This window comes from Bos indicus x Bos taurus, chromosome 11, assembly GCF_003369695.1.
Source record: "Bos indicus x Bos taurus breed Angus x Brahman F1 hybrid chromosome 11, Bos_hybrid_MaternalHap_v2.0, whole genome shotgun sequence".
Taxonomy (NCBI): domain Eukaryota; kingdom Metazoa; phylum Chordata; class Mammalia; order Artiodactyla; family Bovidae; genus Bos; species Bos indicus x Bos taurus.
The window spans coordinates 53670165-53694252 of NC_040086.1; positions in this window are offsets into that span (position 1 = coordinate 53670165).

Genomic DNA, 24088 nt, shown 5'->3' on the forward strand with positions numbered 1-24088 from the left:
AGGGAAAGATTTAATTTTGTGCTCATGTATTGAAAGAATTAACTATGTTAAAATGTCCATGCTACCTAAAGCAGTTTACAAATTCAATGCCATCTCTGTCAAAATCCTGAGGACATTTGTGAAAGAAATAGACAAAAAAATTATAAAATGTATAAGGACAAGTAAAAGACCATGATAGCCAAATTAATCCTGAGAAAAAAAAAAAAAGAACAAAGCTGAAGATTATTATAATCCCTGAAATTCACCTCTTTGTCTACTCTAGAACTAACAATGTTTAACCAGACTAAGTCTTGGAGGTGATTCTCATCAAAGAGCATGAAATTTTGCCTGAAATTATCATATCTGTTGTTTTATCCAGGTTTGGACACATCTATATGAGAAAACAATTCACAAAATTGGGAAAATAGAGGTAGAAATAAATATCAATGATCTGTGTTTGGAGTCAGTTAAGTAACCAGTTTTATATCAGTGTATTTGGACTTTTCTCAATGCCAGAAGACTATAGCAGTCTAGATATGAGAAGCAACTTGATAAGAAGAACTATGAGATCTTGGGGATATAATATACAAATTCTATTGTTGAGTTTTAAAAAGTAAGAATTTAACAATTTGATTTTCGTATTAGATAAAAAGAAATCAAGGGACTAATTGAAAGTGGTACTCTTAGCAAAGGCTGGACAAACTGAGAAACCATTTTTTTAATCCAGTTTACTCTCATGCTTACTTAGGAGAAGCATATTACAACAAGGCTCCCAAACTTCATTCATGCTGTGCATACCTGCATGTTGTCGCTTCAGTCATGTTCAACTGTTTATTGTACCACCCCTTTAATACATTTTCTGTTTTTGATTGTTTTAAAATTTGGCTTATATATATTTCTTTAATTATTCCCTCTCCTAGCAAGTCATTCACCATCATCCCCTTCCAATCCCATACGATTGCTTGTTTCTCAGAGTTTCTTTTAGTGGAATTAAGAAATTTATTTTTCTCCAAATGTGACCTTTAACTACATGTATCTCCATTTCTCTGGAGAGCTCTCTGATATCAGGAAAAATTATATTGTGCTACTATTACCTATTTAGTCTTCCCTATCTTAATCTGCTTTCTTACACTGGCTCACTTCTGTGTCCCTGAGTATATGAGATTTCTCTGTTTATTTTGAATTTTCTATTTATTCCATTCATGTCATTGACAGCTAAATTTTTGAAAGGTGATCAATTTTTGAAAGGTGATCAAATCTGACTATTTTTATTTTCCTTATTCCTTTTCCCAAATCCTCTTGGTAAAAATTCCCCCAAACTGAAATTTTAAATGCAAACAAATAAGTTTTAAGTTTTTGGTCCAACAATATTTTTTCCTGGCTTTCTATGATTTCACCAAATTTTGATTGTTTATTTTGCAGTTTACTTTCTTCAGCCCATAACCATTTGAGATTCTTCTTCCTCCTACTCTTCCTAAAATGAGCAAATTCCTGAATATAAATTATGAACAAGAATTTTGAATGTTTTATTACTACATCATAACCCAGCTTTCCTGACTGATACAGTAGCTATGAATATTTCATTATTATAAAGATTATAGGAGTTAACATCTATTACAGAAATCATGAGGGTATATCTAAAAATTTAGCGAAATAAAAATCATAAATTTTTAGACAAACTTCACTTGATTAAAAAGGGCATTGGCATGTACAGAATGTAAAATTGATTTAAGCAACTATTGCTCAATTATTGGAAAAAGTTACTGTCATTTATATGTTATTGAGATATTTTAATATCAATGGGCTTGTGTGAATTTGAGACCCATAAATAATAATAAAATGATAATACCTTCATCTGCTATTTGATGGCTGAGAAAATATTCAATGTCAATGTCCAATATCCAGTGATATCCTCTCCATTTTGCTGACAATTCTTGATGAGGTGGAATGAGGATGAAATTGCCTCCATGCAAAAATAAGAGAAATTTTACCCTGAAAACAAAAATCTTAAAGAAACTAAGAAAGATATTATTATACTTTGAAATCTTCAGGCACAGGGTAAATCATTTTCATCTTCAGGATTTTATACAATCTAAGGGAATAGTCAGTGTGATCACTCACCTAGACCCAGACATCCTGGAAAGTGAAGTCAAGTGGGTCTTAGGAAGCATCACTACAAACAAAGCTAGTGGAGGTGATGGAATTCCACTTGAGCTATTTCAAATCATAAAAGATGATGCTGTGAAACTGGTGCACTCAATGCGCCAACAAATTAGGAAAACTCAGCAGTGGCCACAGGACTGGACAAGGTCAGTTTTCATTACAATCTGAAAGAAAGGCAAGGCCAAAGAATGCTCAAACTAGTGCACAATTGCACTCGCCTCATGTGCTAGTAGAGTAATGCTCAAAATTCTCCAAGCCAGGCTTCACCAATACAAGAACCGTGAACTTTCAGATGTTCAAGCTGGTTTTAGAAAAGGCAGAGGAGCCAGAGATCAAATTGACAACATCTTCTGGATCATCAAAAAAGCAAGAGAATTCCAGAAAAACATCTATTTCTGCTTTATTGATTATGCCAAAGCCTTTAACTGTGTGAATCACAATAAACTGTGGAAAATTCTTAAAGAGATGGGAATACCAGACCACTTGACCTACCTCTTGAGAAATCTGTATGCAGGTCAGGAAGTAACAGTTAGAACTGGACATGGAACAACAGACTGGTTCCTAATCAGGAAAGGAGTACGTCAAGGCTGGATATTGTCACCCTGCTTATTTAACTCATATGCAGAGTACATCATGAGAAACACTGGGCTGGAAGAAGCACAAGCTGGAATCAAGATTGCCAGGAGAAATATCAATAACCTCAGATATGCAGATGACACCACCCTTATGGCAGAAAGTGAAAAATAATTAAAAAGTCTCTTGATGAAAGTGAAAGAGGAGAGTGAAAAAGTTGGCTTAAAGCTCAACATTCAGAAAACTAAGATCATGGCATCTGGTCCCATCACTTCATGGGAAATAGATGGGGAAACAGTGGCAGACTTTCTTTTTGGGCTCCAAAATCACTGCAGATGGTGACTGCAGCCATGAAATTAAAAGATGCTTACTCCTTGGAAGAAAGTTGTGACAAACCTAGACAGCACATTAAAAAGCAGAGACATTACTTTTACCAACAAAGGTCCATCTAGTCAAGACTATGGTTTTTTCAGAAGTCATGTATGGCTGTGAGAGTTGGACTGTAAAAACGATGAGTGCTGAAGAATTGATTCTTTTGAACTGTGGTGTTGGAAAAGACTCTTGAGAGTCCCTTGGACTGCAAGAAGATCCAAATAGTCCATCCTAAAAGAAATCAGTCCTGAATGTTCTTTCAATGGACCAATGTTGAAGCTGAAACTCCAATACTTTGGCCACCTGATGCGAAGAGCTGACTCATTTGAAAAGACCCTGATGCCTGGAAAGATTGAGGGCAGGAGGAAAAGGGGATGACAGAGAATGAGATGGTTGGATGGCATCACCGACTCAATGGACATGATTTTGAGTTAACTCCGGGAGCTGGTCATGGACAAGGAGGCCTGGTGTACTGTGGTCCATGGGGTCACAAGGAGTAGGACTCGACTGAGGGACTGAACGACTGAACTGAACTGAAGGGAATAATCAAAATCATGGTAGTTTCATGGGATAGATTTATTGTTAACACCTTAGAGAAAGTTATAAAGCATATGTATAAGAACTAGCTAGGATTTTTTTTTAATTTAAATTATTTGTTGATGTGTTATGATCCTGAAGTTAAGATTTAAGACTCTGAAATCAGATATCCTAGTTTTTACTTTCAGTTCCTTTACTTCTCTGTAGCTTTGAGCAAGTATCTTGCCCAAAACTTAATTTTCTAACTTGCAAAATTAGACTTCATTTTAAATTTCATGTTTTTTATAAAATATTACATGTATACAGAACAGTATATATGCTAAAAGTATACAGTGTTTATGTCCATATCTGCTTCTCTATGAATATGATTTATTAATTGTAATGAAGTCCATATTGTGAATCTTTTCCTTTCAGCTTATGTTTTTTTGTGTCCTATGTCATGAAGATATCCTCTTACATGATCTTCTACAAGCTTTAGTCTTTGATATTTCACATTAAGGACTAATAGACATCTGGAATGTGTGTGTGTGTGTTGGGGGGGGTTGTTTGTTTCTGTGTGTGTGTGTAGGTATGTGTGTGTGCGAATGTGTATGCTGAGAAATGGTCAAAATTCCTACTTTTCTATAAGATAGTTCAATCAGCTAGCACTATTAAGTGAAAGCTTCTCAGAAGGTTCAGTGGTAAAGAATCCTCCTGCCCATGCAGGAGATGTAGGAGACACAGGTTTGATCCCTGGATTGGTAAGATCCTCTGGAAGAGGAAATGACAACCCAGTCCAGTATTCTTGCCTGGAAAATCCCATAGACAGAGGATCCTGAAGGACTACAGTCTATGGGTTCACAAAGAATTAGACACGACTGAGCACGTAAGCACATTAAATGAAAACATTGTTCCTCTACTGTATTTTGGTGGCACTTCTTTCATAAATCAAGTGTGGACCATAAACATATCATAAATATGTGTGTGGGTCTGTAGACTGTATTGTTTCATTTGAATTTAGTCTTTCCTCACACTAAAACCATATGCTTAATTAATAGCTTTAAAATAAGCCTTAATAGTTAGCAGTATAAATCCTTCAATTTTGTTCTCCTTTGAGATTGCTTCCATTATTCTTGGCCCTTTGAATTTCAATCAGTCTGTCAAGTCCTGTGAAAACACCTATCTGGATTTTGATTGGGGTTGAAATAAATCTATATATCAATTTGGGGAGGATTTTACAATATTGAAGCTTCCAATCCATGAATATGGGGTCTCTCTTTCATCTATTTTAGGTAATTTTTGTTCTCTTTGACCTAGTTATTTGATTTCACTATGATATGTCCAAGTTTTTATTTGTATTTATTCTGCTTTTGATTTATTGCACAATAAGAATTTTAAAAGGTCCTGTCCCACAGGTGGTGGCAAAGTTTGCATGACCATGTGAAATGACTGGAACACAAAAAAGGGAATAATTGTCTCTTATTAACCATAATTGGTTTACTTCCTCTCCCTTGGCTTTCCCATAGAAACATAGATTTAAAGTTCTTAAAAGTAGAATCTGTCAATGTATTTGTCCTTGGGGATTAAGAAAAGTGGTAACTAAATCTGCCTTTAACCCTGTGATTAATTTTTTTTTTTTTTCCAGAGGCAGAAAAGAAACTGGAGATGAGAAGCTATTTACCAAAAGAGAAGAAACCAAGTTGATTACATGTGCACTGGGATGAAACACAAAGAGATATTGGGAACCTATGTATAACTGAAAAATGGACTAGATGTGGCATCTTAACAACGTCCAGGTGGTATTCTGTTGGACACTTGTCTGCTTCTAGTTCTAGAAATTCTTTACTATGGGGAGTCTATCAGACCTAAAAAAAGTACTTAAACTGATGCATTCCATGACAACTGAAGTAAATTGGTCAAATTATAGCTCTATTTTTTTCACGTCAACTTATCTATAATGGAGAAGGAAATGGTGACCCACTCCAGTATTTTTGCCTGGAGAATTCCATGGACAGAGGAGCCTGGTAGGCTGCAACCCATGAGGTCACAAAGACTCAGACACAACTGAGTGACTAACACTATATAATCTAAATCTTAGCCTTAAATATTTTAGTTAGCAAATGCTAAATATTCAGGATTAAATTGGGGTGTTACATTTAAAATGCAAATAACTATCAGATCCTGTGAACTGTACATAATTCTAAAGCATTTTGTCATATTTTTATACTATCAAATCAAATTTCTGACTTTGGTATGCAATATTTGTGAAATAAAAAACTTGCCTTTTTATGTTAATACACAGCTGGAAGACAGTACATAGCAGTTATGTGATGACTAAAAGGCCCAAAAGCATAACAGTGATATTTTGAACAATTTAATCCATTAAAAACTCAGTTAAGTGAATAAAGAATACTTTAACATATGGTTGTAGTAAAAGCAGAACTGGTAAACATTTTAGTATACAGTGATATTTTTGAGCAATTTTACTTTTTAAATTGATATTTTCAGAAAATGGAATGAAAGACTTCTTCATCATCAGAATTATAATTTTTGACAGCATTTCATCAACCTCCATTGTATAGCCTTTCAAGTTTTCTCTAGCCTTGCTTCCTCTGGCCTTTAAGCACATATTATCCCTTACTCTCTGAGTAAGTCAGGTTTGTCCCTATCCTTCAGATCCAGAGGTCTCTGTTTCCTTATCTTTCTCTGAAAATTGCTCCCTGGATGCTTCTTTCCTCCTCAAGACCTGTTTATCTCTTGAAAGTCACTCCTTTGTACTGGTGCATATTTATTAACTACTGTATTGCACATGCAACTTAATCTACATCTGGCTTTTAACTCATCAATCCTTTATCAGGACTTATGGTTTGTCAAGATACCCCAAAGTACTGTGCAACAGATTTTCTCCCTCCTTCCCTCTTCAAATCAATTATTTCTCTCTATTCTAATCAACTGCTTACATTCACTTTGTCTCTGCCTTATAAATTGCCCCATCTTTTGGATATCTTTAACTGACAACCATCATACTTGTCAGCTCATTTCACTTTTATGATTTGTACTCTGTTGGTCCTCTTCTTACATTTATAATTTTTTTTTTTTCTTGATGATTCTTCTCTGGGGATTTTTTTTTTTTTTAAGTTTTGATCTCCAACCTGTGCATACCATTTCCATTTTTCCTTATATACAGCTAGCACCATTTTGATAAAATATAATTAATAATTATTTCTAAGTCTATATATAATGGAAGAATTATCTCTGTTAGTATGCAATTACAATTTTAGACATTTTCACAGGAATCACTTTCAAGTATCTTAAGCAAAATTCAGATGTGTCTGCATGCTAAGTCACTTCAGTTCAGTCCAGCTCTTTGTGACCCTATAGACTGTAGCCCACCAGGCTCCTCTGTCTATGGGATTCTCCAAGCAAGAATACTGGAGTCGCCGCTATGCCCTCCTCCGGGGGATTTTCCTGACCCAGGGATCTAACCCGTGTCTCCTGCGGCTCCTGCGTGACAGGTGGATTCTTTACCTGTTTTCCATGTTTTGTTTTTCTTTGTTTCTATGATTCTCATGGTACCAAGTGTAGAGGACTATTACTCATATTTACAAATGAAAAGAAGAATGTTTAGTTGTAAACCATACCAGAGAGTTATATGGCTGACAGAGTTCTGCAAAAAGCAACAAGGGCTGTGCTTTTAAAAAAGTGCTGGGGGGAAAAAAAAAAAAATATATATATATATATATATATATGCCAATGTAAATTTACTTGATATTCTTTTGTAGGTTTTGTAGCTAATGAGAGAAGTTATTAATAATGGCCAGGTTATTATTTATTCCTCAATATAGATGCCCACAAACCCAAATAAAAATGAAGATCTAGGCATTTTAAAAACAAACTTCTTTTTTTGCTCATTATTTTGGAGGAACTTTAAAAAGTTGTCAAAATAAATGTAATGTGGGCACTGAAATAAAACCAAAACTTTTACTTTTAAAGCAGACCACTAAATATGCTCTAAATATGAATTAAAATTGTGTTTCATGCTTTCTCCTTTCTTTATATAGCTGCTTTCCAGCTATATAAAGCTGCTTTCCAGCTATGAAGACATCTTCACCATCTGAAGTGTCCCATTTTTCAATATGTCCTATAAATATATCCCATATTAATTTTCCTTAAGTAATTATCTGATCACTTCTAAAGGCAAAAAGAAAATTCCACTTTGCCACATCTCCAATTCTACCTTCTACAGTTGTTAAAATCCGTGCATTTATTTATTTTCTTCAAGATTCTCTATATTATTCAATAAAAATATTGTGTTCATGCTGCTGCTGCTGCTAAGTCGCTTCAGTCATGTCCGACTCTGTGCGACCCCATAGACGGCAGCCCACCAGGCTCCCTGTCCCTGGGATTCTCCAGGCAAGAACACTGGAGTGGGTTGCTGTTTCCTTCTCCAATGCATGAAAAGTCAAAGTGAAGTCACTCAGTCGTGTCCGACTCTTAGTGACCCCATGGACCGCAGCCTACTAGGCTCCTCCGTCCATGGGAGTTTCCAGGCAAGAGTACTGGAGAGGGGTGCCATTGCCTTCTCCAATTGTGTTCATAGTATTTATTAATAAAGCACATATTATTTGCTAGTTAACTTTTCTTAATTAGAAATTATACATGTTTCAGTGCCATTCTCCCAGATCATCCTACCCTCGCCTTCTTCCACAGAGTCCAAAAGACTGTTCTACACATCTGTGTCTCTTTTACTATCTCACATATAGGGTTACCATTACCATCTTTCTAAATTCCATATATATGCATTAGTATACTGTATCGGTGTTTTTCTTCCTGGCTTACTTCACTCTGTATAATAGGCTCCAGTTTTGTAAAGTAATTAGCCTCCAATTTAAATAAATAAATTTATATTAAAAACAAAACAAAACAAATTACAACTGAGTCCAAAGCAAAGAAAAAAAAAGTTATAATACTTAAAATTATAAAGTAATAAAATTAGGATAAATGGAAAGTTTAAAAAAAAAGAAAAATATCTGCCTCCGTCTACATAAAATAGTGGAGAAGGCAATGGCACCCCACTCCAGTACTCACCTGGAAAATCCCATGGACGGAGGAGCCTGGGGGGCTGCAGTCCGTGGGGTCACACAGAGTTGGACATGACTGAGTGACTTCACTTTCACTTTTCACTTTCATGCATTGGAGAAGGAAATGGCAACCCACTCCAGTGTTCTTGCCTGGAGAATCCCAGGGACAGGGGAGCCTGCTGGACTGCTGTCTATGGTGTTGAACAGAGTCTGACACAACTGAAGAAACTTATCAGCACATAAAATAATATTTTTTTACGAAAAGAAAACCTATTATATATTCAGTTTATGTTAAGGAAAATTTATTTTCAATTTTGAATTGTACTAATAGACAATCAGATCCTGTTCTTGTATTGGCAAAATAGACATCACAGTAAATTAATGTACATTTGATTTCAATTTCCAATCTTTGTCAGATATTATATTAATATTCAATAAATGATATTTGTAAACATTCTTCATTTTGCAATTATTGTGATGCATTTTATATATTTTATGCTGGCATAATATAGGAAATTTCCCTCTTTTGGGGGTAAATAGGCTCAATAAAGGACAGAAATAGTATGGACCTAACAGAAGCAGAAGATATTAAGAAGAGGTGGCAAGAATACACAGGAAAACTCTACAAAAAAAGATCTTCATGACCCAGATAATCATGATGGTGTGATCACTGACCTAGAGCCAGATATCCTGGATGTGAAGTCAAGTTGGCCTTAGAAAGCATCACTATGAACAAAGCTAGTGCAGGTGATGGAATTCCAGTTGAACTATTTCAAATCCTGAAAGATGATGCTGTGAAAGTGCTGCACTCAATATGCCAGCAAATTGGAAAACTCAGCAGTGGCCACAGGACTGGAAAAAGTCAGTTTTCATTCCAATCCCAAAGAAAGGCAATGCCAAAGAATGCTCAAACTACCACACAATTGCATTCATCTCACACGCTACTAAAGTAATGCTCAAAATTCTCCAAGCCAGACTTCAGCAATACATGAACCGTGAACTTTCAGATGTTCAAGCTGGTTTTAGAAAAGGCAGAGGAACTAGAGACCAAACTGCCAACATCCACTGGATCATAGGAAAAGCAAGAGAGTTCCAGAAAAAACATCTATTTGTGCCTTATTGACTATGCCAAAGCCTTTGACTGTGTGGATCACAATAAACTGTGGAAAATTCTTCGAGAGATGGGAATACCAGACCACCTGACCTGCCTCTTGAGAAATTTGTATGCAGGTCAGGAAGCAACAGTTAGAACTGGACATGGAACAACAGTCTGGTTCCAAATAGGAAAAGGAATACGTCAAGGCTGTATATTGTCACCCTGCTTATTTAACTTATATGCAGAGTACATCATGAGAAACGCTGGGCTGGAAGAAGCACAAGCTGAAATCAAGATTGCCGGGAGAAATATCAGTAACCTCAGATATGCAAATGACACCACCCTTATGGCAGAAAGTGAAGAGGAACTAAAAAGCCTCTTGATGAAGGTGAAAGAGGAGAGTGAAGAAGTTGGCTTAAAACTCAACATTCAGTGCACCAGCCCCAAGCATCCAGTACCGAACCTGGACTGGCGACTCATTTCATACATGATATTATACATGTTTCAATGCCATTCTCCCAAATCTTCCCACTCTCTCCCTCTCCCACAGAGTCCATAAGACTGTTCTATACATCAGTGTCTCTTTTGCTGTCTCATACACAAGGTTATTGCTACTGTATAGGGAGGGAGGAGGGAGGAGGGTTCAGGATGGGGAACACATGTATACCTGTGGTGGATTCATTTCGATATTTGGCAAAACTAATACAATATTTTAAAGTTTAAAAATAAAATAAAATTAAAAAAAAAAAAAACTCAACATTCAGAAAACGAAGGTCATGGCATCTGGTCCCATCACTTCATGGGAAATAGATGGGGAAACAGTGTTAGACTTTATTTTTGGGGGCTCCAAAATCACTGCAGATGGTGTCTGCAGCCATGAAAGTAAAAGACGCTTACCCCTTGGAAGAAAAGTTATGACCAACCTAGATAGCATATTCAAAAGCAGACACATTACTTTGCCAATAAATGTCCGTCTAGTCAAGGCTATGATGTTTCCAGTGGTCATGTATGGATGTGAGAGTTGGACTGTGAAGAAGGCTGAGCACCGAAGAATTGATGCTTTTGAACTGTGGTGTTGGAGAAGACTCTTGAGAGTCCCTTGGACTGCAAGGAGATCCAACCGGTCCATTCTGAAGGAGATCAGCCTTGGGATTTCTTTGGAAGGAATGATGCTCAAGCTGAAACTCCAATACTTTGTCCACCACATGCGAAGGGTTGACTCATTGGAAAAGGCTCTGATGCTGGGAGGGATTGGGGGCAGGAGGAGAAGGGGACGACAGAGGATGAGATGGCTGGATGGCATCACTGACTTGATGGATGTGAATCTGAGTGAACTCCAGGAGTTGGTGATGGACAGGGAGGCCTGGCATGCTGCGATTCATGGGGTCTCAAAGAGTCGGACACAACTGAGCGATTTAACTGAACTGAACTTAAAATTGAATTTATTAGTACCCAGTAGTTGAAAGTAACACCTAGGAATCAATATGGCCCTGTTGCATTTGAAGGATTCTTGTGTTTAAAAAATTCAAATTCTTCAAGGATATAGAATAGGTTTGAGTTTCTATCTCTTTTTAAGTCATAATTTATGATGTCATGTCACTTACTTTAAATCCCATCTCTTTATTTAAAAGCTTTGACATATTTTCTTCTGCTTATTTGTTATTTATAAAATAATACTTTTAAAATCAAATCACTAAAATCTCCTCTGTTTTTTCTTTTCCCTCTTTTCTCTCATTTCTTCATCTTAACTTCATTTTGGTTACAGAATAAAACCAGAAACCAGGTTAACTCTCTTTAAATAGATGAACAAGTAGTTCTAAAGACATTAATGGAACAAGTCATCAAATTTTTCCTTCTTATTTAAGTCAGTCACTGCCAGAGAATGTTAAATAGATATATTGAAGGCAGGAAAGTTTTTTTTCCTAATATTGATAGTAGTGATTCTGGTGCCCACAATTAAATCAATTTTGATGTTAATTTAAGATCATATTTAAGAAATAATAGTTGAAAGTAACTCACCTGTGCATCAATATGGGCCTGTTGCATATGGAGGATTCCTATGTTATTAATGTATCTTTTGGACTTCATTCTTTAATTTGTTTTTATACTTATTTTATTTTTTTTGAAAATAATGTTTGAGTGGTAACCAAAAATGATCTCTGGTTTGATAAATGCAAAGATTAAAAAGAAGAAGAAGAAAGAAAAATACAAGGTACAAATTTGAAAATGATGTAAAGTTACTTTTATAGACAATATGGAGACTTATGAAAATGATTTTCTAAAGGAAGAAACTACATAGCAAAAACTTAAAAGAGGTAAAAGCTTCTTATGAATGTGAAAACCTGTCACAGAGACACACGGATGCTGACACTGCCAACAGGGGTGCGATTAACCGCAGTGCCAGCCCTTCTGACCTTTGTTCAAGGTGTGTTCTTTTTATTTTCTAAATAAAGTACCCTCTGAATATAATCATTCTTGAGGTTGTGACTGTTTGATTCTGAACTCATTAGGAAAAACTAACTCTATGAAAACTGAGTAGGTCTATGTGCCTCAGACAAAATGAGAGAAACTCGAATTTACTATTATTACTATAGCAAGTGTTTGAACAATTTACTGGGAAATATGAGGTATATGGTGCTTCCCCAATGGTTCAATGGGTAAAGAATCCATCTGCAATGCAGGAGACATAGGAGACATGGGTTTGATCACTGGGTCAGGGAAGATCTCCTGGAGATGGAAATGGCAACCTGCTTCAGTATTCTTGCCTGGGAAGTTCCATGAACAAAGGAGCCTGGCAGGCTATAGTCCATGGTGTCACAAAGAGTTGAACAGGACTGAGCGATTAAGCACTCAAAAAAAAAAAAAAAAAGGTATATGAATTAAACAAACTATTTTATTTAAATTTAATTAATTCACTTTTTGGCAAAGAGTGAGCATAATTACTTTGATGTCTATTTATTGGCCAGCACGACTTAAGTCTGTGCATGCACACTCAGTCATGTCTGACTATTTGTGATCCCATGGACTGTACCCTGCTAGACTCCTCTGTCCATGGGATTTTCCCAGGCAAGAATTCCAGATTGGGTTGCCATTTTCTACTCCAGAGGATCTTCCTGACCCAGAGATTGAACCCATGTCTCTTGTGCCTCCTGCATTGGCAGGTGGGTTCTTTACCAGCTGAGCTACCAGGGATTCATTTTAAATTATTAATCATTTTTTATCATTATTGAGCTATGTTTCCTTATAAACTTTGTTGGTTCTAATTAATGATAAATATTTACTTAATATACAGTTTTTCATTTCTGGTCTTTTCTTCAGGATAATCTCTTAATATTTTTTAAATGCTATCCCAGCCTTTTTTGAAATCATTTTTTCTTCATGAAGATATCTTAGACTCATTTGGATATATTCAGGCCCAGTTTTTGAACTCATGGATGAAATGTATTTTGTTGAGTGGAAGAATGCAGACTCAGAAGACTATATATTATATTCTTCTAATTATATAGCATTTTAAAAAACCAAAACTAAGAAATAGAAGGCAGAAATGTTTGTCAGTGGTGGAGGAGGTGGTGGCTAACTTATGAAAGGATCCACAGCATTTTTAACATAATGGAACTGTTTTGAATGGTACTAGAGTGGTGGATACATGGTTTTATGCATTTATCAGAGCCCATAAAATTGCACATCACAAAGGATGAGTTGCAAAGTATGTAAATAAAAAATGCATCATAGTCCTGGCATCCTAAAATGTAATACAGACTGGGATAGATGAATCTAACTGAATAAAAACTTTATTACATAACCTTACTGCAGGGAATGGAGAGCAAAAAAGAAATTGATCTAATTAACACTGAAAGACAGTATTTAGACTGAAAACTGTAAAGTTAAAGAGAAATGTAACCATGATAAACACTGTATTCTTGTTGGTAATTGTGTGCCATACTGAGGTACAGTATAACAGTTCTGAATCTGCTTTATGTCTATACAGGTTAACCAAGTATATAAGCAGATAGTGGATTGTGAGGTCAAATTTCGTACTGTGGAACAGGGTAAATATAGAGAAACAAGAGAGAAACACTAGAATGAAATGGTACTGAAATGGAGAAGGAGACATCATTATGAACTTAGCTTTAGTTTAATATAGGTTCAGATGGATAGATACAGAAATAATAATAGATATGTGTGTGTACATAAGCTTATTGTTTTTGTTCAGTCACTCAGTTGTGACCGACTCTTTGCGACCCCATGGACTGCAGCAAGCCAGGCTTCCCTATCCTTCACAATCTCCTGGAGCTTGCTCAAACTCATGTTACATGCATATACATCCTAGATAGTTTGGTAAGAGACTCTAGAAGCAATAATAATCCAATAGCTAAGAGCACACCCAGTACCTAGTTCTGTGGTTTTTAAATGTCATGGTGGCTTAGAGGTTAAAGCATCTGCCTGGAATGAGGGAGACCCGGGTTCGATCCCTGGGTCGGAAAGATCCCCTGGAGAAGGAAATGGCAACCCACTCCAGTACTCTTGCCTGGAGAATCCCATGCAGGGAGGAGCCTGGTAGGCTACAGTCCGTGGGGTCGCAAAGAGTTGGACATGACAGAGAGACTTCATTTTCACTTTCACTCAATGAAAAGAACAAGGGATCATTATAGAAATGGCTGATGGTAAGGCCAGATCAGGTAATGTACCCAACGAGGCTGGAGCACTTTTTAGTTTCAGAAAGCAAATAACTATTCAAAAAGCTAAGGGGGTGGATGTGTCAAAAGAATATAGAAGCCAAATTGAAAGAGCTACTGATGGTCAAAGCTGTAAAACTTTTAGCAATAAATTTCATAGTGTGATACTGGATTAAAACCAATGTATAAAACAAATAAAAATGAGTCCATACTGATACAAATGAATGATTGAACAAGTAAATCAATGGGGGAGAAGGGACAAATCCTCTTCATGGAAGAATTAAATAAAATGTAAGTAAATACTGCCCTCTCCAGGAGATGGAGCTGAAATCCATGATTATTCATGTTAAAATGCTTAGAAAATTTGATTAAAACGAAAGTTCCTTTATCTGAACAAGAATATATTCAAAAATCTACAAAGATTTTATTTAATTGTTCATATTAATTCTTTCTACTTGTGAATAGGAATGGGGCACAGGAATTCTCCCTAGGGCCACAAGCAAGGAAAAAATTAAATGAATGTACAATAGATAAGAAAGAAAAAACATTCCATTTTAAAATAAATTACATGTTGTGTACATGGACGCTCCAAAATAATTGGTTGAAAATTCTTAAAGGTTTATAGATTCAAGACCTGTACACAAAAAACCATATATTTACATACATTAGTGATAAAAATAGAATGTGAAGGCTTATATGATATCATTTATAATAACATCAAAATGTGCCCAATACAGAAAAATAAGTTTTATAAAAGACATTCAATATCTCCTCAGAACATTAGTTAATGCTACTGAGAGAAATTAAAGATAACTGAAATAACTAAAAGGCCATTATAGATGCATAAGAGTGAAAGTTATAAAGATAGGTCCTAAATCTATAAATTGAATGCAATAGCAACAAAAATTACTCAAAATCTTGAGAGTTTGGGGGAGGGCATATTGGGAGGGTGGAGGTGTGAATTCATAAGCTTGTTTGAGACTTACGGAGACATATACGGAAAATATCCAATGCAAGCTGACAATAAAGATGGAGGCATCTACTGGATACCAAGGATAATTTTAGTCATAATATAAAATAGCATATTAGTGCAAGGATAGATAAATAGAGCAATGGAATAAAATAGAAACTCAGAATCAAACGCAAACATAGTCTTTTGATGTGGAATGGTGATACCATTTCAGTGTAGTGGAGAAGATTTTCAGCAAACTGTTTATCTCTTCCTCCATGCTTTTCTCAATCAGGCTTTTATGTTTCTCTTAAATAATTTTATTTTTCCACGTTCTTGTCTAACACATAGTTATTTCAGGAACTCTGCTAAACACAGACGTAAGAGGCTTGACTTTTACATCTTCACAAAGAATTTTATATTCTCCTCCTTCCTTAAGTGTAAGCGTTCTGAAGATGCTGGCCTTGTTCTTGTGTACTTATCAGATCCAGAAATCTGGTGCAAACAAACACAAGTACAATTTGCTTAGTGTTGATTGCAAAACTGGATATATTGAGGACAAGCTTCCCAAATGTATCATCACTCCCTGTGAACAAATTAACTTCTGTTATGTTTAACAGCTTACTTAGCATTAATTTTTGCCTAATAATCGTGAAGGTATTTAATGTTATGAATGTGCATATTTAGACCTCTTGTCCAGGTTATGTTTTTAAGAGCCTTCATTAATTTGTTTCCTAATTATTCTGTGAGACGTGTTTTACTTTCTTCTTTTACCTCTTAATTAGAAGGCAAACACGTGTGAGAAGAGTTTGCCTATGTTTCTAGCTTTTGCAGTATGTCGAGGCCAGCTCGACAAGCAGGGTTTCTGAAAGCGTGATACGGTGAGAAAATGAGAAATGAGACACAAGAATTCGGAGAAAAGGGAGACTAAGAGGACCAACGCTGCTCCAAGGTGAAGGTGCTGAAACTGAATCCAAGCCAGCTTTATTATACTTTCAGCTGTGAATGAAAGCATACGCGGGGAGTTAAACTATCACTCATGTGGCCTTCAGGGCCAAAGAACAAAATGGTCATTAACCACTGAGTAATTAGGAAACAGTAATCAATAACAAATCAGTAACTAAAACTAATATTCTCATCTATAGATTTTCCACCAGATACGTAAAACATGTGACTCTGAGACGCCAGTTGAGAAACAGTCTGGAGTTGGTTTTCCGACCCGAGGATTATACCTTGTTTTCAAGATTATAAACTGTTCCCTCTGGACTTGTTTCAAGAGTCTCATGCCTTATAGCATCCAGTTTATCAATAATTATAAATTTATTTTGCAGCCCTTGCCAGGGCCTGCTTTTCTTTTATTCTTCCTGTTTCCTATGGCAGTATAATGGTTTCTCTACTTATTGTATTCTAGATTTTATAAATTGAGTCCTGAGAATTTGGTCTTTAATATTATTCCATTTTAAATTATCATTGTTTTGCTTATAGCCCTTTCCTGTAAATACTCGACTGCTTCAGATTACTTTATGCTGTTTTCATTGCAGTTTGCTTAAGAACTTCCCCCAGATCTTCTCTTAGTTCCCTGATACTCTGAAACGATGAGGTTTCTGAAACATTGCAGTATGGTCTGGTATTTGAATCTGTCTTGTCACAGTTTTCATTTGAAGGAATTGAACTGTGAGTTCCTTTTTTTCAGTATGTAAATCTTCATTGCTTGTCTTCCATCTATTTTTCTGGTTGACTGTTTTCTCAGAGGCTTTCACTGAGAAGCTGCTGCTGCTACTGCTAAGTCACTCCAGTCGTGTCCAACTCTGCGCGACCCTATAGACGGCAGCCCACCAGGCTCCCCCATCCCTGGGATTCTCCAGGCAAGAATACTAGAGTGGGTTGCCATTTCCTTCTACAATGCATGAAAGTGAAAAGTGAAAGTGAAGTCACTCAGTCATGTCCGACTCTTCGCGACCCCATGGACTGCAGCCTACCAGGCTCCTCCATCCATGGGATTCTCTAGGCAAGAGTACTGGAGTGGGGTGCCATCGCCTGCCCCGCCACTGAGAAGCTGAAAATATGATATTGTAATGTATAAAGTTCAAACCTATTACCCACTGTGTTTACACAGAGCTAGTTAACTTTTTGGTTATAACAGATTCTGTGTCTCTTAGGAAGAAGAAAACATAGGTAGAGTGGTACACAGAGTCTCTGATAGTATCTGTTTGTGAGACCAAGTTTGAGGTTAACCTCAGGAGGTGGCTGAGCAAATCAGCCATCAGATCAGATCAGTCGCTCAGTCGTGTCCGACTCTTTGCCACCCCATGAATCCCAGCACGCAAGGCCTCCCTGTCCATCACCAAATCCCGGAGTTCACTCAGACTCACGTCCATTGAGTCAGTGATGCCATCCAGCCATCTCATCCTCTGTCTTCCCCCTTCTCCTCCTGCCCCCAATCCCTCCCAGCATCAGGGTCTTTTCCAAAGAGTCAACTCTTCGCATGAGGTGGCCAAAGTACTGGAGTTTCAGCTTGAGCATCATTCCTTCCAAAGAAATCCCAGGGCTGATCTCCTTCAGAATGGACTGGTTGGATCTCCTTGCAGTCCAAGGGACTCTCAAGAGTCTTCTCAAACACCATAGTTCAAAAGCATCAATTCTTCGGCACTCAGCCTTCTTCACAGTCCAACTCTCACATCCATACATGACCACAGGAAAAACCATAGCCTTGACTAGACGAACCTTTGCTGGCAAAGTAATGTCTCTGCTTTTCAATATGCTGTCTAGGTTGGTCATAACTTTCCTTCTAAGGAGTAAGTGTCTTTTAATTTCATGGCTGCAGTCACCATCTGTAGTGATTTTGGAGCCCAGAAAAATAAAATCTGACACTGTTTCCACTGTTTCATCATCTATTTCCCATGAAGTGGTGGGACCTCATGCCATGATCTTCATTTTCTGAATGTTGAGCTTTAAGCCAACTTTTTCACTCTCCTCTTTCACTTTCATCAAGAGGCTTTTGAGTTCCTCTTCACTTTCTGCCATAAGGGTGGTGTCATCTGCATATCTGAGGTGATTGATATTTCTTCTGGCAGTCTTGATTCCAGCTTGCGTTTCTTCCAGTCCAGCGTTTCTCATGATGTACTCTGCATAGAAGTTAAATAAGCAGGGTGACAATATACAGCCTCGACGAACTCCTTTTCCTATTTGGAACCAGTCTGTTGTTCCATGTCCAGTTCTAACTGTTGCTTCCTGACCAGCAAACAAATTTCTCAAGAGGCAGATCAGATGGTCTGGTATTCCCATCTCTTGAAGAATTTTCCACAGTTTATTGTGATCCACACAGTCAAAGGCTTTGGCATAGTCAATAAAGCAGAAATAGATGTTTTTCTGGAACTCTCTTGCTTTTTCTATGATCCAGTGGATGTTGGCAATTTGATCTCTGTTTCCTCTGCCTTTTCTAAAACCAGCTTGAACATCAGGAAGTTCACTGTTCACATATTGCTGAAGCCTGGCTTGGAGAATTTTGAGCATTACTTTAGTAGCGTGTGAGATGAGTGCAATCATGTGGTAGTTTGAGCATTCTTTGGCATTGCCTTTCTTTGGGATTGGAATGAAAACTGACCTTTTCCAGTCCTGTGGCCACTGCTGAGTTCTCCAAATTTGCTGGCATATTGAGTGCAGCACTTTCACAGCATCATCTTTCAGGTTTTGGAATAGCTCAACTGGAATTCCATCACCTGCACTAGCTTTGTTCATAGTGATGCTTTATATATATATACATATTTTTTATTTATTTTTTTAAATTTTATTTTATTTTTAAACTTTACAGTATTGTATTGGTTTGCCAAATATCAAAATGAATTCACCACAGGTATACATGTGTTCCCCATCCTGAACCCTCCTCCCTCCTCCCTCCTCATACCATCCCTCTGGGTCATCCCAGTGCATCAGCCCCAAATGCTTTTAAGACCCCCTTGACTTCACATTCCAGGATGTCTGGCTCTAGGTCAGTGATCACACTATCGAGATTATCTGGGCCGTGAAGATCTTTTTTGTACAGTTCTTCTGGGTATTTTTGCCATCTCTTCTTAATATCTTCTGCTTCTGTTAGGTCCATACCATTTCTGTCCTTTATCGAGCTCATCTTTGCATGAAATGTTCCTTGGGTATCTCTGATTTTCTTGAAGAGATCCCTAGTCTTTCCCATTCTGTTGTTTTCCTCTATTTCTTTGCATTGATCACTGAAGAAGGCTTTCTTATCTCTTCTTGCTATTCTTTGGAACTCTGCATTCAGATATTTATATCTTTCCTTTTCTCCTTTGCTTTTCGCTTCTCTTCTTTTCACAGGTATTTGTAAGGCCTCCTCAGACAGCCATTTTGCTTTTTTGCAAAAATCAGCCATAATTATACATAAATCACCTCCCTCTTGAACCTTTATCCTCTCCTCCAATCCACCCCTCTAGTTTACAATAGAAAGTTTTAAGAACAAAAACTTTGCATAATGTGCAACCCACAGAGTTATGAAAGGATACTATGATGAGGAAGTATGAGAAATTAAATGTAGCTATATCATGACACAGGAATAACCTGAAGAGTACATGGAGCCACATCATGAAAGAGTGTAAATGCCCAGAGTTGAAAGTGTAGATATGCTATAGTTAATGGGAAGTTTTCCAAGAGGAAAGAGATGTGATGGCATTTGTTATTTGAAGACAAATCAGGTAACACTGTACAAGACTTATTAATTTTGGAGATGTTTAAAATATTAAAATGTCAATGACTAAAGTGTATTCATTCAATATAAATCTTGGTAAGGCAAACTTCTGTAAAGTGTATGGATTTGAGCCTTGTCTCATTTTATGAGAAGTGCTGTAGGATAAATGTATAGCTTAGTAAGCTTAGCTGCAAATTCTAACTCTAGAACGTGCCAGCTGTGAGACCTTAAGCAAATTACTTCACTTCTTATTTTTCATTCAAGTAAAAGGGTAATTGGAGAAGGAAATGGCGACCCACTCCAGTATTCCTGTCTGGAGAATTTCATGGACAGAGGAGCCTGGTGGGCTACAATCCATGGGATCACAAAGAGTCGGACACAGCTGAGCGACTAACACAAAATGGGTAATAACAGTAGTTTCACAAAGTTTTGCAAAAATTGTAGGAAATAGCACATGCTAAGCTTCTGAAGTAAAGTCAGTGACAAAAATAGATGCATAATAACTTATGCTTAAGCCTTTTAATTAAGGGCATTTCTAAAGATTAATTTCTAAGCAGTGTTTTAATTCTGCATATAATCAGCCAAAGTCATTGGCCTACTTTGCTTAACAAAGATTGATATTTTTCCCCATAAATACAATTTTAATGTCATATGTCTAGATTATTTCTGTTCCTCAAGTTCTCTTTACTATACAAATTTATATCTACTCTGGAAACAGCAGAGTGGAAGAAAACTTTAAATCACATTGAGAGAAACCTACTTCTACTTCTAGTTGGGACTCAAGATAGAAATTGGCCCTCATTGGCTTGATATAATACTCCCTGTGTATCATTATTTACCATGTCTGATAGCAGTAACTCACTCAATGTTCAATACCAAATGGGCCTCCATAAGATGTCACAATAAGGCAGCTGGAGATATAAGACTCTACCTCATGATTATGGCTGTGGAATGGATTTGAATGTTTATGTTGACATCTCAATGATCTTGTTGAATAGGGAAGCTGAAGTGGCAAAAAGAAATAAATCAGTTCTCAGGCTCCTGGCCTGTTAGTCTGGATGCATTTTTAGTATTTTGTAAATGAGAAATCATCTATCTCTTTATTTACTATTTTTGGTCACTTTCTCCTAGCAACTATTTGAACACATAATTTAGCATTTCTTAAAATTACCATTAAAAGATACACTTTTGTGTAATCATTATTGAGAAAGGTAGGATTTCCTGAAGACCAAGGAGAGATACACTCAGATGTCTCAATGGTAAAGAATCCACCTGTCAAGCCGGAGACACAGGAGATGTGAGTTTGATCCCTGGATCAGGAAGATATTCTGGAGAAGAAAATGGTAACCCACTCCAGTATTTTTGCCTGGAAAATCCCATGGACAGAGAAGCCTGGTGGGCTACAGTCCATAGAGTCACAAAAGTGTCAGACATGGCTTAAATGACTAAACACAACAAAGGAGGTATTAGGTCACATAATGCTAGTTAGGGGGAAAAAAAATTCTCTAAAGTTATCTAATAGAATGAACCATGATTTATTTCATTTTCCCTGTGATTCTTGCTCTCATAAAATGCCCAGTCTTGCTGAAGGCTCTTTTTTCCCTCCATATTCCTGCTAGATATATATAATCACTCTCTATTTGAATGTGTTCAACTCTACTCTTAGCTTCCATTTTCAGATTCACATATTAAATTCTGAAGGTATTCTAAATGAAATCTCCCTCTTCCTATGGTACATTTGATACGGTTTATTAAAATAGCACTATCTCAATAATGAGTCATCCCAAGAAGAATAATGGAAGCTTTTAAAATATTTTATTATATTTATAATATTATTTTTTTAGCCATGAGAGAGAAAATAGTTTAGAAAATAAATGCTAATATTCCAAGATATTATTCCACATAAATTAATCAACAAGTGTCTGATAGCATGAGGGTACTTAAAAATAAACAAGATCAAAAAAATGTTTCCTACTCTTTAGGATTAATGCTGTGTCATGCTCTGATTTTGGACTCTTTTGTTGACTATGATGGCCACTCCATTTCTTCTGAGGGATTCCTGCCCACAGTAGTAGATATAATGGTCATCTGAGTTAAATTCACCCATTCCAGACCATTTCAGTTCACTGATTCCTAGAATGTCAACATTCACTCTTGCCATCTCTTGTTTGACCACTTCCAATTTGCCTTGATTCATGGACCTGACATTCCAGGTTCCTATGCAATATTGCTCTTTACAGCATCGGATCTTGCTTCTATCACCAGTCACATCCACAGATGGGTATTCTTTTTGCTTTGGCTCCATCCCTTCATTCTTTCTGGAGTTATTTCTCCACTGATCTCCAGTAGCATATTGGGCACCTACTGACCTGGGGAATTTCTCTTTCAATATCCTATCATTTTGCCTTTTCATACTGTTCATGGGGTTCTTAAGGCAAGAATACTGAAGTGGTTTGCCATTCCCTTCTCCAGTGGACCATATTCTGACAGATCTCTCCACCATGACCCACCCATCTTGGGTTGCCCCACGGGCATGGCTTAGTTTCATTAAGTTAGACAAGGCTGTGGTCCTAGTGTGATTAGATTGACTAGTTTTCTGTGAGTATGGTCTCAGTGTGTTTGCCCTCTGATGCCCTCTTGCAACACCTACCATCTTACCTGGGTTTCTCTTACCTTGGGCGTGGGGTATCTCTTTACGGCTGCTCCAGCAAAGCACAGCCATTGCTCCTTACCTTGGATGAGGGGTATCTTTATTGACTATGCCAAAGCCTTTGACTGTGTGGATCACAATAAACTGGAAAATTCTGAAAGACATGGGAATACCAGAACACCTGATCTGCCTCTTGAGAAATTTGTATGAAGGTCAGGAAGCAACAGTTAGAACTGGACATGGAACAACAGACTGGTTCCAAATAGGAAAAGGAGTACATCAAGGCTGTATATTGTCACCCTGCTTATTTAACTTACATGCAGAGTACATCATGAGAAATGCTGGGCTGGATGAAGCACAAGCTGGAATCAAGATTGCCAAGAGAAATATCAATCACCTCAGATATGCAGATGACACCACCCTTATGGCAGAAAGTAAAGAGGAACTAAAAAGACTCTTGATGAAAGTGAAAGAGGAGAGTGAAAAAGTTGGCTTAAAGCTCAACATTCAGAAAGCAAAGATCATGGCATATGGTCCCATCACTTCATGGGAAATAGATGGGGAAACAGTGGCAGACTTTATTTTTCTGGGCTCCAAAATCACTACAGATGGAGACTGTAGCCATGAAATTAAAAGACACTTACTCCTTGGAAGGAAAGTTATGACCAACATAGAGAGCATATTCAAAGGCAGAGACATTACTTTGCCAACAAAGGTTCGTCTAGTCAAGGCTATGGTTTTTCCTGTGGTCATGTATGGATGTGAGAGTTGGACTGTGAAGAAGGCTGAGCGCCGAAGAATTGATGCTTTTGAACTGTGGTGTTGGAGAAGACTCTTGAGAGTCCCTTGGACTGCAAGGAGATCCAACCAGTCCATTCTGAAGGAGATCAGCCCTGGGATTTCTTTGGAAGGAAGGATGCTAAAGCTGAAACTCCAGTACTTTGGCCACCTGATGTGAAGAGTTGACTCATTGGAAAAGACTCTGATACTGGGAGGGATTGGGGGCAAGAGGAGAAGGGGACGACAGAGGATGAGATGGCTGGATGGCATTACTGACTTGATGGATCTGAGTCTGAGTGAACTCTGGGAGTTGGTGATGGACAGGGAGGCCTGGCATGCTGTGATTCATGGGGTTGAAAAGAGTCGGACATGACTGAGCGACTGATCTGATCTGATCTGATTTGTGCTCTTATTAGTCACTCAGTCGTGTCTGACTCTTTGTGACCCCATGGACTGTAGCCCACCAGGCTCCTCTGTCCATGAGGATTCTCTAGTCAAGAACACTGGAGTGGGCTGCATCCCTCCTCCAGAGGATCTTCCCAACCCAGGGATCAAAC